Below are 18,852 nucleotides of genomic sequence, written 5' to 3' on the forward strand. Positions count from 1 at the left end.
CAGGTGGGGTATCCGCGTTGTCCCCATAATCCTCTCGAGGCCGCCGCCATGTATTGTCGTTCTCCGCACCTGCTGTTCCCCACCTCCCCTGCGGAGATCTAGGCGAGGAGTTAGGTTCGTGGACCCCTATCTGGTGTGTTAAGGCATAATCATCTGCCATGGTGGCTGCGTCCCACAACTTCGGTACTTTCTTTTCCTGCAGGTACACTTTGATGTCCTCGTGGACACACTGTTGAAATTCCTCCACCAGGATCAAGTCATGCAATGTTTCGAAGTCTTTCCCGACTCCTTTTGACTCACACCACCGATCAAACATGTTTTCTTTCACTCTGGCAAACTCCACATGGGTCTCACTCTCCCTCTTCCTGGCATTCCTGAATTTTTGCCGGTAAGCTTCCGGAACCAACTCATAGGCTTTGAGGATGTGCTTCTTCAATACCTCATAATCTGCACATTGGTCCATTGGTAGCGCCGAATAAATCTCTTGAGCTTTTCCCACCAGCACACTTTGTACTAGTATGGTCCAGGCCTCCTCCGGCCAGTTTAACTGTCGAGCCACTTTCTCAAAGTGCGGAAAAAATTTAGCGACTTCCTTTTCACTGAAGGGTGGAACCAGCCTCACATGTCTGCCCACATCCCAGGTGTTCTGGCTAGGTGTCGACCCCGTCAGCAAGGGTGGTACCTCTCCCCGTTCTCTCATTAACTCCAGCTCCTTGAATTTAATTTCTTGCTGAAGCGCCATGTCACGTTCCTTCAATTCCCTTTCCGCTTTTCTCTCCTCTGCTTCGAGTTCCCTTGCAGCTCTCCTCTCCTCTGCTTCTGCTTTGCTTTCCTCTGTTTTCATCCTTTCTAACCTTTCCTGGAGTTCTCGTTCCACTCTCCTTTCTTCTTCTGCTCTTTCCTTTTCTGCTTTCCTTTCTTCTTCTGCTAACCTTTCCTGGAGTTCTCGTTCCACTCTCCTTTCCTCTGCTTGTTTCTCTTCTCTCCTCTCTTCTGCTTTCCTTTCTTCTTCTTTTAACCTTTCCTGGAGTTCTCGTTCCACTCTCCTTTCCTCTGCTTGTTTCTCTTCTCTCCTCTCTTCTGCTTTCCTTTCTTCTTCTTTTAACCTTTCCTGGAGTTCCTCTAACTCTCCTTTCCTTTTAACCTTAGACACAGATCTCGCGAGATCACGGCGAGGTCACGTCTTTTCGAAGCTGCTCCATGCGCTCACGCTTTCGAAGCTAAGTGATATTTCTCAATTGTGTTTTTGTCGAGACTGTATCTATCTTTCGGTGGATGGACCTACAGCGTATCTTTTGGAAAATTTTCGGTGCTAATTTTTCGTTCATGTATACACAATCGTCGGTTAATGGTATTGTCATGTATGCAGTGCAAATGTTCACCGTTGTATCCCTACACCGGGACCGGGTTGTATCCCTACGCTAGAGCTCGGATGGCGCTGCTGTGAATCGGGCCTTGATCGGCAGAGTGAATAAACGCGTACGACAATTGATCGCAGTTTGTCGAGATACTTTACATGGCGATGAAGGTAAACATCTAGACCATGACATCTTTCGGCCATATCGATGAATTCGACCCTCATGAGGGGGATTTTGACACGTATTCTGAGCGTTTGTCTTTCTACTTCGAGGCGAACGGCATTGCGACCGAAGGCCTGATGAAGGCCGTCTTCCTGTCCGTTTGCGGAGGTGAGACGTTCACACTCGTTAAAAACCTGATTCGGCCTCGGACAATCCAGGAGCTCACGTATGCAGAGCTCAAGGCCGCTTTGAAGGAACATTGCAACCCATCTCCTTCAGTCATCCTGTGTCGGTTTAATTTTTACATGTGCAGACAGCAGCAAGGTCAGTCGATCGCAGACTTCATTGCACACCTCAAAAAACTGTCACATCTGTGTGAGTTTGGGGACACGATTGATGACATGCTTCGTGATTTGCTGGTGGTTGGCATGTCCGATGACCGCACTCGTAGACGCCTGCTTGCTGAGAGAAGACTGACGTTCCAAAATGCCAGAGACACCGCAATTTCCATGGAAAGTGCTGAACGCAACGCTACAAGCATCGGTGCCACTCGCTCATCTGGTACCAGCCCTGCTGTGAATCGGTTGGATCATGTTCAGCCACAACGTTGGAACAAGGCTCCTCGTCAGAAGCCAGTGCAGTCTCAAACCCACAACAACTGTTTTCGGTGCAACGGAAAGCACCCTCCGGAGACGTGTCGGTTCAAAGATGCCACCTGCCATTTCTGTTCGAAAACTGGCCATATTGCTCCAGCTTGCATCACTCGCAAATCGGGAAAAGGAAAAGCTGCTGACAAGATTCATCAGTTTATCGGTTCGGAGGAACCCGAGCTTGACCAGGTGAGCTCTGTTTCCGACAACTCAGAATCGTATGACCTGCTTCATATTGATTCTCACCATAGGCGGGACCCTCTTCTTGCCAATGTTGTCGTCAACAATCGACCATTGCAAATGGAGGTCGACACTGGTGCGGCCGTCTCGCTCATCAGCCATGCTGTTTTCACAAACCTGTGGAGTGATGCTGACCGACCCCATCTGAAACCTACTACCTATGGACTCTCCACCTATACAGGTGAGAAGATTGTTCCCTGCGGTACATGTGATGTCACGGTGGGCTACGATAACCGTGAGTTTCACCTACCCCTGATCGTCATTCCTGGAAAGGGCCCTTCCTTACTCGGCAGGAACTGGTTGAGCATAATTCGACTGAAGTGGGAAAGCATTCATCAACTCCGGGCAGCCAATGTTTCTCCTACCGCAGCATACACACTCAAAAATGTGCTGGATACGTACCCGGATGTCTTCAAGGATGAGCTTGGAACCTTGAAAGGACATACGGCTAAACTCAGGGTTGACCGGGATGCCAATCCTATATTTTGCAGGGCTCGCCCAGTCCCTTTCGCCCTGCGTGAGCGGATTGACAAGGAACTGGATCATCTTGAAAATCTGGGGATCATCGAGCAAATCCAGTATGCCGAATGGGCGGCGCCCATCGTTCCAGTCATAAAATCGGACCAGTCCATCCGCATATGTGGAGATTATAAAATGACCGTGAACAGGTGTTCTTCATTGGATAAATATCCAATCCCGAGGATCGAAGACCTCTATGCTCGTCTCACGGGAGGCAAGACTTTTACGAAACTCGATCTCAAATCCGCCTATCTACAGCTCTGCTTGGACGAGAATTCGAAACAGTATCTTACCATCAACACGCATCGTGGGTTGTATAGGTACCACCGACTTAGTTTTGGAGTGAAATCTGCACCTGGAATTTATCAGCGTGTCATGGACAGTTTGTTTGCCGCCGAACGCAACGTCGTTTGTTACCAGGATGATATTCTGGTTACTGGTCGTACGGACGCGGAACATCTACAGAACCTGGAGAGAGTTCTGAAGAAGATTTCGGACTCCGGCCTACGTTTGCGTCGAGACAAGTGCAAGTTTATGGTGCCATCAGTCACGTACCTGGGTCATACGATTGATGCCGAGGGTCTACACCCGACAGATGAGAAAGTCCGAGCTATCAAGGATGCTCCTTCTCCACGAGATGTGACCGAATTGAAGTCATACCTCGGTTTGCTTCAGTTCTATGGTCGTTACATCCCGAATGTGACCGACGTTTTGGGCCCCCTTTATCGGCTTTTGAGGAAAGGAGTCTCCTGGAGCTGGGGGTCTCGTGAACAATCAGCATTCCAGACCTCTAAGGATCTGCTCAAATCGTCCAATGTTCTCGTTCATTTTGATCCAGAGAAGGATCTTGTGCTGACATGCGATGCCTGTCGGTATGGAGTGGGGAGTGTATTATCGCACGTGATGCCTGATGGTACAGAAAGACCGGTTGCATTTGCATCCAGAACGTTGACCCCGGCAGAGAAAAACTATTCCCAACTTGACAAGGAAGGATTGGGAATCGTTTTCGGCGTTGGCAAATTTCGCCAGTACCTTCTTGGACATCATTTCACGATTCGCACTGATCACAAGCCGCTGATCAGTCTGTTTGGTCCAACTAAGGCGACATCTGACACACTACCGCCCAGGATCATCCGCTGGTCCCTGTTTCTCGCTGCTTATGACTACACCATATGTTATAAGCCCGGTTCGTCTATCACAAATGCAGATGCCATGAGTCGGTTACCCCTTCCAGAATCCGTTGATGATTCGCCTACACCAGGATCCATTATCGCACTGATGGATCATCTGGAAGATTGTGCTGTCGATTCTGGCCAGATCCGCACTCATACTCGACGAGACCCCGTTCTGTCCAGAACTGTCCAGGCTGTACAGCTTGGATGGCATTTGCTACCTGAGGGTGACCCAGATTTTGCGGCTTTTAAAGCACGTAAAAACGAACTCAGCGTGGAAAATGGTTGCCTACTCTGGGGATGTCGTGTCGTGATCCCGAAAAATCTGCGTTCCAGGGTCATGGATGAAATCCATGACTGTCACCCCGGGATTGTGAAGATGAAGTCACTCGCCAGAAACTATGTGTGGTGGCCGAATCTTGATGCTGATATCGAACATCATGTTCGACATTGTTACCCCTGCCAGAGCACCCGGAATACACCTGCGAAAGCGCCACTGCATCCCTGGGAATGGCCCAGCGAACCGTGGCATCGCCTACATCTCGATTATGCCGGGCCTATTAACGGCAGCATGATTCTAATAATTACGGACGCGCACACAAAATGGATTGATGCCTATGTGACGCGTGGTACTACGTCAGCCATTGTCATCGAAAGACTCAGACGCTGTTTCGCCACTCATGGTCTGCCCAGGATGATCGTGAGTGATAACGGTTCGTGTTTTTCCAGTACCGAGTTTGCCAAGTTCACACGTCGGAACGGCATCAAACATAAGTTTGTCAGCCCACATCACCAGGCTTCAAATGGCTTGGCCGAACGATCCGTGGGAATCATCAAATCCGGATTGCAGAAACTTCAGGAGGGAACCCTGGAAACAAAGCTGTCTCGTCTCCTGTTCAAATACCGCATCACGCCACAATCAACAACCGGTGCAGCTCCGTCTGAGTTATTGATGAAACGACACTTGAGATCGACACTTGACAATCTCAAACCAGACATATCATCAAATGTTTATCAAAGCCAGCTTAATCAAAAGTTGGTGCACGATAAGACGTCCAACAGTCGATGTATCAACATTGGAGATCCAGTGTTTGCCCGAAATTTTGGTGCAGGTGCGACGTGGCTACCGGGAGACATCATCGAGAAGCCAGGTCCACTGTCCAGTGTGATTCGCCTGCAGGACGGCCGCGAAATTCGTCGACATCAGGACCACATAACCTACCGTCACTGTGAGTCGATGGAGCCTGTAGCATCGTCACAGTCAGGACAACAGTTCGACCCGCCACTGCCGGAGATCGTCGTGGCCGCTCCAGCCGGCTCGGATGCCCCGAAAACCTCTGCAAACGCTACACCCTTCGTGGAGACCAAAGGAATCACCTCGGACTCTGTATCCACTGGTACACCGCGACCCAAAGGAATCACCTCGGACTCTGTATCCACTGGTACACCGCGACGCTCAATGCGTGAGAGAAAAGCACCCGACCGGTTGAATCTTTGAAGATGTTTTTTTTCACGTTGACACATGTTCTATTTTCACGTATTTTCATTATTCTCATAACCGTTTGCACACATATTTTCACATGTTTTGGAAATGTTGCTTTTGAAATGTCAATTCTGGAAATCTAGCACGTATTGCTCTTGGTAATTTTGGACTTAAAGGGGAGGATGTCATGTATGCAGTGCAAATGTTCACCGTTGTATCCCTACACCGGGACCGGGTTGTATCCCTACGCTAGAGCTCGGATGGCGCTGCTGTGAATCGGGCCTTGATCGGCAGAGTGAATAAACGCGTACGACAATTGATCGCAGTTTGTCGAGATACTTTACAGGTATCGAGTATTCTGCGGCCTAGTACTCGTAGGCTTAGACTACCGTACCGTCTCAGACCTTGTGGTTTGTTTTTCTCTCAGCGATTCGTCGAATGCGCTGAATTTATTTTCGTTCTCTGTTTCGTACCAGTCGTTCACCCCGTACCTCCTTGTTTAATATCTGTACTCACAAAAAAAAAAAAAAAAAAACCCAAAAAAATATTTCCTTCCCAGGTCTTATTCGTTTATTTGTTGGTCTTTTTGTTCGTTCGTTCTTCGTTCGCGATCACGCGGTTAGAAATGTATAATCTCTCCCCTGAACAACTATTTTCTCTCATATATTATAACACCCTTTTCTTCTTTTCCTACAAAAGGATGCTTTCGTCTTGCTCACCAAATCTATTCATTCCAAAAAATATATATAATACCATCTCTTACAGTTCCTCCTTTCTACATTCCATAAACTATCCAGAACTCCATCCCTCCTACAGTGTCCTCAAACGTATTTTTGACTCGAAGGTCTCAAACTCATTTTGCAAAAAATGTTCGTTTCCCATGAATCATACACTTTTCAAAATCCAATCTCACCCCTCCCCTCCAAATCCTCCCCATCACCCATCCCTTTCAAATCTCCCCCCTTGCCCCTTCCTTCCCCTCCCTCCTAAACTCCCCCCACACCCCTCCCCTCCGAGACTCTCCCTCGCTCCTCCCCTCCTAGACTCCCCTCTCACCCCTCCTCCTCAAAGCATCCTCCCTGCTTCTTCCTCCTTCCAACTTTCACCTTCATCTCCCCAAACCTCCTGCCTTGCTCTTCCCCCTCCTCAAATAACACCTCACTGTGCCTCACCCAATCTCCATCAAACCTTTTGTCTGCCCCATTCTTCCCTTTCTCCAAGCTATTCTGAAATCTCTGACACACCTTCAACAGCTCTCCCTACCTCTTCCTCCTCTTCCACATCTTACCCTACCCCTCCCCCCCCCCCTGTTCTGGACCCGATGCTCCCCCTTCCTCTTCATTAACGGTATGGACCTCAAACATCCGGGGCCTTCGCTCAAACTTGACTGACCTCTCCATACAGGTTGCTTCTGACAAACCAGATGTGATCTGCTTAACAGAAACTTTCCTCCTTCATGATGTCTCTGATGCCTTGGTATCTCTCCCAGGTTACTCCCTCCTCCGGTATGATAGACCTGAGCCTCGTCCTGGAGGTGGGGTTGCTATCTTTATAAAAAAACTCTCTTCCTCACTCGCCCTCCACTGCCCTCTCTCCACCTCACCCCCAGGAATACCTTTGGCTACGGCTTCCCCTTCGCTCCCACCTTTTGTTCATATGTGTGTTGTACCGTCCACCAATCAGCGATGACTCCATCTACATCTCACTGTCTGATAATATGGACCAACTTCTATCTACCCATCCCAACTCTCTCTTCCTCATATGTGGTGATTTCAATTGTCACCATGCCAGTTGGCTGGGTGTGGGTAGCTCTCTCACCAGCCATGGCTCTTCAGCAAAGGACTTCTGCGACTCACTGGGACTGACACAATCTGTCAATTTCCCGACCCAGATCTCAGTCAACGGAGCATCTTCTCTTCTGGATTTGGTTATGACAAACTTCCCTGAAAATGTCTGCTGCTCTTCTTCTGCTCCAATCGGCTCATCTGATCATGTGCTTGTCAAAGTGGACATCTCTCTGACCATTCTCAGAGAGCCTCCTCAGCGTCGACGAGTCTGGCATTTCACTCAGGCCAACTGGCACGGTCTTCAAGCAGCCATCAATCATCTGGACTGGTCTCCCATCTCTACCGCCTCTGACATCAACTCATCCTGGGAATTCTTTCAAAGTAAATTGCTCTCTCTCATGCACAGATTTATACCATCTCGTCTTCAGTTGTCATACCCTTCCTCCCGTCCATGGTACACGGAATCTTGTGGTGAGGCTGTTGCCCTGAAACAACTTGCTTTCGTCTCCTGGAAAGCAAATCCAACGGAAGGAAATCTCATTTCCTTTCACAAAGCCCGAAACAAGTGTGTGTCCACCCTCAGGAGAGCCAGGAAACAATATCTCACCATTCTCAAGACCGAACTCTCTTATCTGTCTCCCTCTTCCAAATCCTGGTGGCGTCTGGTCAAATCTGTTTCTGGTGTTTGTTCCCCCTCCATCCCCTCCCTCACCTCAAACGGCTTAACGGCTGACTCCGCACGTGAAAAAGCTGAATGCCTCAACTCTGTGTTTGCCTCTAAATCTTGTGTCCCAAACCCATCCCTCTCTGTACCCACCGTACCCAGTCGTACCCAGCTGCTCCTGGACTCTGTGTCCTTTCCTCCTGACAAGGTGGAAAAGTTTCTGTCAACCCTCGACTCTGATTCTGCAACTGGTCCTGACGGCATCAGCCCACGGGTCCTAAAATCATGTTCTTCTGCTCTTTCACTCCCTCTTTCTGTTCTCTTCACCCTCTCTTTTGCTCAAGGTCATCTGCCATCTGCTTGGAAATCAGCCAACATCACCGCTTTGCACAAAAAAGGTGCAAAAACAGATCCCAGCAACTACAGACCAATCAGCCTTCTCCCAATTATCAGCAAAGTCATGGAATCCATCATTGCTTCAGATATTAAATCTTTCCTCTTCTCCAATGGCTTGATCTCTGATCATCAATTTGGTTTCAGACCTGGTCACTCTACTCTGGACATGCTGATTCTGCTTTCTCAACAATGGATGGAGGTCCTCAATGCCAAACAGGAAATTAGAGCTGTCTCCCTTGACATTTCACGTGCCTTCGATACGGTCTGGCACCCTGCTCTGCTCTCCAAACTCTCCTCCTTTGGTATCCATGGAAATCTCCACGCATGGCTGGCGGACTTCCTCTCTGGTCGTAGTCAACGTGTGGCCCTGAATGGGTTTCTCTCATCTCCTCTTCCTGTTCAGGCTGGAGTTCCCCAAGGTAGTGTTCTGGGCCCTGTGCTTTTTCTGGTCTTCATCAATGATCTCTCTGACTCTCTTGAAAATCCTCTCTATCTCTTTGCTGACGACTCTACTCTCTGTCGCTCCATTCCTCATCCCTCAGATCGGCAGTCTGCAGCCTACTCACTCTCTGCAGACCTGGACAAAATCACAGACTGGTCAAACAAGTGGAACATGTCTTTCAATCCTGACAAATCTCACACTCTTACAATGTCTCTCCGAAAGGACCGACTGGACAACCCTCCCATCTACTTTCTCAACAATCCTCTCCAAGAAGTTCTGTCGCTCAAGCTTTTGGGTCTCACTATCTGCCATGATCTTTCTTGGGAAAACCACATTTCCAAGCTGGCCTCCAAAGCCAGTCGCCGACTGGGCATCCTCCGTCGTGCGAAGTCCTTCCTTGGCACACCTGAGCTCCTCACCACATACAAGGCTTTCATCCGCAGCTCAATGGAATACTGTTCCCCCCTCTGGGCTGGTGCTCCTGCCTCACACCTTGCTCGGCTTCACGCTGTTGAGGCCAAAGCTTTCAGAATCATTGGAATCTCCTGCGATGTAGTCAACGCCGAGGGCCTTTCACTCACTCACCGCAGGCAGGTTGGTGGTCTTTCTGTCTTCTACCGACTCCTCTCCGGCCTTGCTCCCCCAGCTCTCTCTGTGCTCTGTCCCCCCAATATTCCTTCAGGTCGCACAAGATCTGCCTGCAACCCTCTTATGGTTAAACTGCCAAAGTCTAGGCTCTCTGCTCACCTTCACTCTTTCATTCCCCTTTTCTCCTGCCTCTGGAACAAACTCCCCCACTCCCTTCAATCCCACTCCTCCCTCCAGGTCTTTAAAACAGCTGTTCACCACCATCTCTTATCTTCCCCCATCGAAAACCTTGATCTTTTCTACCCCCGGTAATTCACCCCAGAGTCCTTGCAGTGTTCATATGTTTTAATCCTCTCCCACCTCCCCCCAAGTCCTCCCGATGTCCCTGCTCTCAAATGTTGTGTTTGTGTCCTTTCCCTTCTTCCCCCTCTCTTTTGTGTCCTCCCCCCTCTCTCCCCATCTTGTCTGCCGCTCCCCTTGTTTTTTGTGTTTTGTGTGTCGGTTTGTCTTTTTGTGTGATTAATGTTTGCTCTTTCACGAGCCTCGATCTTGTATACAAAAAAAAAAAAAAAAAAAAAAAAAAGTCCTCGTTCCACTCTCCTTTCCTCTGCTTGTTTCTCTTCTCTCCTCTCTTCTGCTTTCCTTTCTTCTTCTGCTCTTTCCTTTTCTGCTTTCCTTTCTTCTTCTGCTCTTTCCTTTTCTGCTTTCCTTTCTTCTTCTGCTCTTTCCTTTTCTGCTTTCCTTTCTTCTTCTGCTCTTTCCTTTTCTGCTTTCCTTTCTTCTTCTGCTCTTTCCTTTTCTGCTTTCCTTTCTTCTTCTGCTCTTTCCTTTTCTGCTTTCCTTTCTTCTTCTTTGATCCGTTCCTGGCTCCGTAATTGCAACTCCAGTTTCCGGAGCTCAACGTCTTCTGGTTCTTCGGGTAGCCACTGCCAGGCTAACTCGTCCCATGTTCCTAATCCCACCATAGATTGTATCACCGTGGTCTGCAACTCTGCCTTCCTCACATTAGTTCGGACCTCCAAGTTAAAATGTTTGGCCAATTTCAAGAGGTCCGACTTTAGTAACGCTCGGAACTGTGCCTCACTCGGTGTTACCGCAAAGTTCTGTGCCACAAACGCCATGGTGACTATCGTTAACACCTGTTAACCTTCACCCAAGACTTTACCCCAATTTCCCCAAAAATTTACCAATTAATACTTAATTAAGAAATTTTAATTAATAAAAATATTATTTTATTATTTTATACAATTTTAGATCCCGGACGAGCCCCCAAATCTGTTACGTGGTCCTCCCGGTGACTACCTGGTCTCGGTGACCCCCGGACCGTGAGAGGAACTCCGCCAGAAAGATGTATTATGTATGCGCTTTCGTAACGCAATCAATATGAATTCCAACCAAGAAAAAACCCCACACCAAGGATCCGGAATAATCAATGATATATTCCCCGAGCAATCAACCATCAACAATCCACAATCAACAATCAATCCCCGAGATGATTAAGATGGCCATCTTACATACGTGTGTCCCCTTTCCCCACTCCCGACCCCTTGGGTACTCACGACCCCTTTGGTCTCTGTCCCTCACAATGTCTCTGGGCCCCTCCTGACCAAGATGATGGTCGGCTTCGCCGCACATGGGCGGTTGAACGAACCCCGGGCGGACGTGCTTCCACCGGGCACGTACCGTACCGGGAACCACGGCTGCAGCACACCCCTCCTGGCCAAGCGAAGCGGGCAAAGCAAGCGCCGCTTGCAACGCGCGCGAGGCCCCAAAGTGCGACCCGTCCGCATCCTTGTAGACGGTGCGGCGAACTGTGCCGGACGCTGGGTCCGTGCACGGACCCACGGCAACTTGACGTGTCAAAAGGGTAGTTACACGTCCCGGTAACTCCTCTCGCCAGACGGGCTTGGGAACGCAGCTTTTCCACGCTGCTCAATCTCGATCCCCACTCTCCTCGGAGCTGGGCGAGGAAGAAGAAGAATCGTCGCTTCTCCCGGACCTCGTGTCTTTTTTCTTCCGTTTCCGGTCTCCTTTTTCCCAGAAGGGCTCCTGACCCTTTAATCACAACAACCCTTAATCGACTACACATTGATAAGCAAGGACCTGAATAGTAATTCACATACATTCACATAAATATGTAACTATATATATATATATATATATATATATATATATATATATATATATATATATAGTGTATTCAGACCCCTTCACTTTTTTCACATTTTGTTATGTTGCAGCCTTATGCTGAAATCGTTTAAATTCATTTTTTCCCTCATCAATCTACACTCAATACCCCATAATGACAAAGAGAAAACAGAATTTGAGAAAGTTTTGCAAATTTATTGAAAAGAAAAAACTGAAATATCACATTGATATAAGTATTATGACCCTTTGCTATGACACTTGAAATTTAGGTCAGGTGCCTCCCATTTCTCTTGATAATCTTTGAGATGTTTCTACACCTTGATTGGAGTCCACCTGTGGTAAATTCAATTGATTGGACATGATGTGGAAAGGCACACACCTGTCTATATAAGGTCTCACAGCTGACAATGCATATCAGAGCAAAAACCAAGCCATGAGGTCGAAGGAACTGCCTGCAGAGCTCAGAGACAGGATTGTGTCGAGGCACAGATCTGGGGAAGCCTACAAAAAAATTCTGCTGCATTGAAGGTTCCCAAGAGCACAGTGGCCTCCATAATTATTAAATGGAAGAAGTTTGGAACAACCAGGGCTCTTCCTAGAGCTGGCCGCCCGGCCAAACTGAGCAATCGGGGGAGAAGGGCCTTGGTAAGAGAGGTGACCAAGAACCCGATGGTCACTCTGGCTGAGCTCCAGAGATCCTGTGTGGAGATGGGAGAAACTTCCAGAAGGACAACCATCACTGCAACACTCCACCGATCTGGGCTTTATGGCAGAGTGGCCAGACGGAAGCCAAACAGTTCAATCTTGGTTTCATCAGACCACAGAATCTTGTTTCTCACAGTCTGAGAGTCCTTTACATGCTTTTTTGCAAACTCCAAGTGGGCTTTCATGCGTCTTTCACTGAGGAGAGTGTTGCAGATCAATTGAATTTACCACAGGTGGACTCCAATCAAGGTGTAGAAACATCTCAAAGATGATCAAGAGAAATGGCAGGCACCTGAGCTAAATTTCAAGTGTCATAGCAAAGGGTATGAATAGTTACGTCAATATGATATTTCAGTTTTTTTCTTTTCAATAAATTCGCAAAACTTTCTAAAATCCTGTTTACTCTTTGTCATTATGGGGTATTGAGTGTAGATTGATGAGGGAAAAAATGAATTTAAACGATTCCAGTATGAGGCTGCAACATTACAAAATGTGAAAAAAGTGAAGGGGTCTGAATACTTTCTGAATGCACTATATATATATATGTAATTATATCATTGGCTTTTGCATTGATCAAGGCTCATAAAAGGATGACATTGACACAGCGGTGGAGCAGAGGGAGTTGGCATACAGGGGAAGAGGGAAAAATATGGAAATATGGAAGGAAAAAACACATGGGCAGCATAAGGACGGATATAATAAAGGCCAAGGGCACTGTGTGGATTGAGTTGACAAGAAGCATGGAAACAGACAAGAGCTGATCAAAATGGTAAATTTGGGAAAGTGCAGGTAGACAGGAGAGAGAGTCAGTCAGAATGTAAAAGATCAACAATAGGCATAGGGATAGTGTATGATAATCATGGCTTACCACTTTGAAGAAGTGGAGAGGGGAACACAATTAAGCAGACTCAAATTAGACAGAACACAATTGGACAGAGAGTAGAGTGGGACAAAATAGTCAAGTGAAGAATTAGTTTGTTTTTTTGGGAAGGCAACACATTTTGGATTGCTGGCAGAGCAAGCGCAGCTTGATTGGGGGTGATGATAGAGAAATATCTGAAGGGCTCGGTGAGGCAAGACCATAGATGAGATGATTGAAAACTGCTGGTCCACCAACCTGTCTGCAGTGGGAGAGGAGCAGGCCTTGCATCTCAGTCTCCTGTTGAGTAACTATAAGTCGTCTCCAGGGCTTGAATTCCACTGCTTTCAAGGACAAAGGTGAGATTTGGCAGCACCAGTCTACATTGGACATTATTACTCCGGGCACTGCGGATGAAGGCTTTGCATACACTATTGGGAACTCAGAGAGCAGAGGAAAGACTTTTATCTGCTGGGGATTCCATGGTGCCACACTGCCCCGAAGGCCAGATTTGATACAAGATCGGCTCAGGAAAGGTTATCACAACATTTTCGTCCAAGGAGCTCCAAAGACTGCATCTCTGCCAAAAGTTGATGGCAGAAGTAAACTGTAGCGTTAGTCACAGACAGGTAGATGTGCAGACAAAGTGTGTGTCTCGCTGGTTATCTCCATTTGCCGGTTTCAGGAGATGGATTGGTACAATTATGTAGAATGATATAAAGATGAACTGATTAGAATTTGGGGGCAAGAGGTCAAATGTCAAAGGTCAAAGTCTGTAATATGTCTATAACCTGAGAACGGCTAAACTTATCTAATTCAATCTTGGTAAAGGTATGTATAATGATGTGAATATGAACTGATTAGAATTTGGGGTCAAGAGGTCAAAGGTCAAAGTCTGTAATACGTCTAACTTGAGAACGGCTGAAGTGATCTTATTCAAACTTGGTACAGATATGTATAATGATGTACAGATTAACGGTTTAGATTTTGGGGGTCCCGAGGTCAAAGGCCAAAGGTCAGAGGTCATGAGGTAAAATTGTGATAACCTGTGAACAGCTGAAGGGATTTAAATTATACTTGGTACAGATATGTATAATGATGTAAGCATGAACTGCTTAAATGTTGGGGTCAAGAGGTCAAAGGTTAGAGGCCATGTCAGGTCAAAATGTGATATCTTGAGAACAGCTTAATTGATTTGAATCAAACTTGGTACAAATATTATAATTATATAATAATGTGGGCTGAGGCATATCGGTTGACGTCGTGACGTCGAAGAGCGTTGTTGTAGTTTCTTCCACAAGAGCTACAAGAGCTCTGCTTGGTTGTTGTGGTTCTCGTTTGGGGTCGATTTTTGAAATGTACACCCATTGGTCAGACAGCTGCCGATCATATTCCGGACACAACCCACATTTTGCTTGACTCCACTCACCATGGCACCCAGACGAGGCCGCCATCTTGGTTTTCTGGTGGGCCTTAGACATAAGGCCTGTTGGCCTCTGCTGATTAATTATACACTGTCCGGGTTTGTTGCATCAAATTTCCATTGCCTTTGTTTGGGTCCAGTGTCAATTCATCACGATGTGGGACCCCAAAAATACTATTAATGTCGAATAAAAAATTTGTAAGGTTTAATCAAGCCCGTCAGCACGCACGATTATTTTGTAATTTTTGAATGATTATTTTGAAAATTATGTAATGTTTTACAACGCATTTCATGTGTTTCCCAATCGCGCTTTTCAAAATCCCATTACTGGATTTTGTCGCAGGTTGTGACCACAGTTTAGGCATTCTTGTTTTTACACTGGTCGAGGCTTATAGTATAGCATTATAAAGGAGAAGAACATCAAAGAAATCATTATATAATATAACGAGAAAGACACTCGGCAGAGAGAATACCACTGCTCGGCTGATTTTGTATCCCACTCATAGGTTAGATCTGGATCCGACTCCGGACCTGAACAAAAATCGAATCGGATTGTTGGTGTCGCCTATACAACTCATTCACCAAGTTTTGTCAACTCGTTTGAACTGATCCAAGATTCAAGCATGTGGAAGACAGCTCACATGTGAGTGCACAAACATACCTGCTGCCAGCTTTCTCAAGTTTGTGTTAATAAACTGCATCTTTTTTTTGAAATCGTGCAATAAATATTTTATAAATAAACTTTTTTTTAAGTATTGGGAGAGCACATGTGTACATGAAATTACATCTCAACTAGAAAAACATCTGCAAATGCAGGCCTGTCCACATTCGTTTGTATTCAGATGTCTTCTTCTTTTTCCATATGCTCTATATAAGGAAATAGTTTAACAAAAATATACAAGATGAAAATTGATGATTTTATGCAGCCTTGACCTTTCAGCTTTAGATATAAAAATATAATCAGCTTTTAGCTTTTGATTGGTGAATTATGTGACCCAATATGCAAATTCTTAAAATTTCAGGTCAATTGGATGAAAATTGACGATTTTATGCAACCTTGACCTTTGATCTTTTGATTATAAAAAACAAACAATCGACTCCTATCCTTTGATTATTGAACCAATGCAGTGACCCTATATGCGAGTTATTTAAATTTTAGGTCAATCAGGTGAAAATTGGTGATTTTACAGAACCTTGACCTTTGACCTTTTGATCTAAAAAAAACAGTTTCTAGCTTTTGATTGGTGAACCAATTCATTTGCCCAATATGCAAATTATTTAATTTTAGGTCAATCGGGTGAAAATTGCCGATTTTACACAACCTTAACCTTTGACCTTTTAATCTAAAAAAAAGAAGTCAGTTTTTAGCTTTTGATTGGTGAACCAATTCAGTGACCCAATATGCAAATTCTTAAAATTTCAGGTCAATGGGATGAAAATTGACAATTTTATGTGACGTTTAATTTTATGTCACAATTTTATGTGACAACTTTAACCTTTTGACCTTTTGACCAAATTATTAATTTGCCTTCTCCGTATTCTCATAATAAAGCCTTGTTGAAAAATTGATGACAAAACCCAAATGATAAACTTACATTTCTGGTCAATTGGATGAAAATTTATGATTTTATGTGACGCTGACCATTTGAACTTATGACAAAATTATTAATCTGCCTTCTCCGTATTATCATAATAAAGCTTTTTGTGAAATTTTGATGGCAATATCTCAAATGGTAAAAAAAAGTTACGGCCAGAACACACACACACACACACACACACACACACACACACACACACACACACACACACACACACACACACACACACACACACACACACACACACACACACACGTGATTACAAAACCAATCTCCTGCTGTGCAGGCACGGGCTAACTAGCAGGTATGAAAACTTACTTTCATTCAAAATTATATAGAGGTAAAGAGCTAACTTGACCTTTAATGCGTAAAACTGCCGTTACTGGGGTTCCAGAGGTTTGTAAAATTTACAACTTTGGATCAACTTTGTCCAAAAACAAAAATAAACTTTGGATAATGACCTGAGAAAATGACACTCAAGAGTTTGTGCCAATATTTAAAATAGGACATTCAGGCCAAAATTAAATGTGGATTGGTGGGATATTATATGTGAAAGCAATCCACCAAAACTTGGTACAAGGTGTTCGAGTGTCATGGTCCAAGGTGTGTTTGCTGTTGAAGGTGAACCGTCGCCATATTAGAAAATAAAAAAGACGTGTTTGCACATCAATAACTGCACATTTCCTCGCTGTCGCCACACTTTTGTTACATACGGTGTCCGCACGCATCGTAGAGTCACTTTGCTTGTACTGTATCTCACAGAATATAAGCAGCGCAGTTGCTTTTTTTTCCTCAACATTATCCGTCTTTGTCCGATGTTATCATGACAAGGCATTTTTTTCCCCTTCAGACAACCACTGGAGCGTTATCGCCGGGGCACGTGTCGAATCGCTTGTGGTAAGCAACGAGCTGTACCCTGGCAGAGCTGAGGCGGCACAAACCAAAATAAATAAGGTCCAGCTTGCCTCCCCACTTCTCAGCAAGTAATTGCTCCACCAAAGACTAGGAACGCGTGCCCTCATATTAACTCTGGCTCTGTTTCTCTGACTTCATCCCTCATCGATCGATTCCTTTCGGAGCGGATTTCTCCGTCTCGTCTTTTAAGGATGGGACTCGTCACCCCGTGCATGTAGGCCTAGTGCGGGCCTTGCGCGGCCATTGCAAGCTCAGAACATGCTTATTGACACCAGTAAGGCTTTATAATCATGAATGTTCCACAACTCTTTCTCATTTTCAGCACGATGACATCTTTGATTTCATGCCGTGATTGCGTGAGTCGTCGAATTCCTCACGTACGTAATGACCAGTGGTAATTGGTATTAATCAGAGAAAGGTGAGCCGAGGCCATAGTTGGTTTTGACACAAGGTATCATTAAACCAATCCAATGACAGCACAGTGACACATTGCACCCCTCCGATAGAGTGCAAGTCGCAAATAAAATGGTCGTACAAGTTAAAGTGTAAGCAACTAGAACTACAGATCGGTCGAGTGCATACCTCTAACAGGCTGAACAGTTTTACGTTTTGGCCTAATCCCTCTGATTGATGAAATGGACAATTTGATGGATCAATGGCATCCTTTTTGGGGGGTGGGAGAGGTGTGTATTTTGCAAGTATCGTGTTCTGCATGACGTCTTCTTGTTACTTGCAAAATCGAAGATTTTTCACCGCTCCTTTCCGACATGAACCGAAATCAATTTTCATCTGAAAAACAGTCAATTTTCATCCGATAGACTTAAATATAGAACAGCATTTGCATAGTACCTCACTGGATTGGGAATCCAACTATTTTTGAGGTCAAATGGTCAAAGGTCAACTCAAGGTCAAACTTCCAGAATCATCAATTTTCATCTGAAAAAACCCATCAATTTCATCCGATTGACATGACAATTGAACAGCATTTGCACATTGAGTAAATAAATTGGGAAACTAACTATTTTTGAGGTCAAAAGGTCAAAGGTCAACTCAAGGTCAAACTTCTAAAATCATCATTTTCATCTGAAAAATCGTCACTTTTCATCCTTTTAACCTGAGCTTTGATCATCAATTTTAATCTTAATGAAATGGTCAATTTGTTGGATTAACGGCACCCTTTTTGGGGGAGGGGGATGGATTTTGCAAATATCGTGCTCTGCATGACGTGTTCTTGTTACTTCCCGGAATAGATTCCGGTAAGTATGTTGGTTGGTTGGTTTGTCTGTCCGTCTGTCTGTCTGTTTGTGCGCAGTACTACGTCTACATCATTGCACATAGCATCACCATACTTTACACACATATTTGCCTTGCCCTGGAATAGACTGTGCCCAATTTGTAACTCTCTAGGCCCAAGGTCAAGCTCAAGGCCACCCAAAACGTGAAATCAGGGGATCGAGTTTTCATTTAAAATATATTTCAAACCACTATAACTCAAAGTGCAAGAGATACGCATACACTTACTGTTACTGACATATAGGAAGTCACATGTGACATTTCATTTGGCACCATGACCTTTAACCTTGAGTGACTTTGAAAGGTCAAACTCGAGGTCAATAAAAAAAGTACATTCCGGCAAGTCCTCGGTCTCTGACCGATTTGTAGTCTGTCTCTTTGTGTGCAGTACTACGTCCACATCGTTGCACATAGCATCGCCATACTTTACACACATATTTGCCTTGCCCT

Source organism: Myxine glutinosa, chromosome 6, assembly GCF_964187855.1.
Source record: "Myxine glutinosa chromosome 6, kmMyxGlut1.1, whole genome shotgun sequence".
Taxonomy (NCBI): domain Eukaryota; kingdom Metazoa; phylum Chordata; class Myxini; order Myxiniformes; family Myxinidae; genus Myxine; species Myxine glutinosa.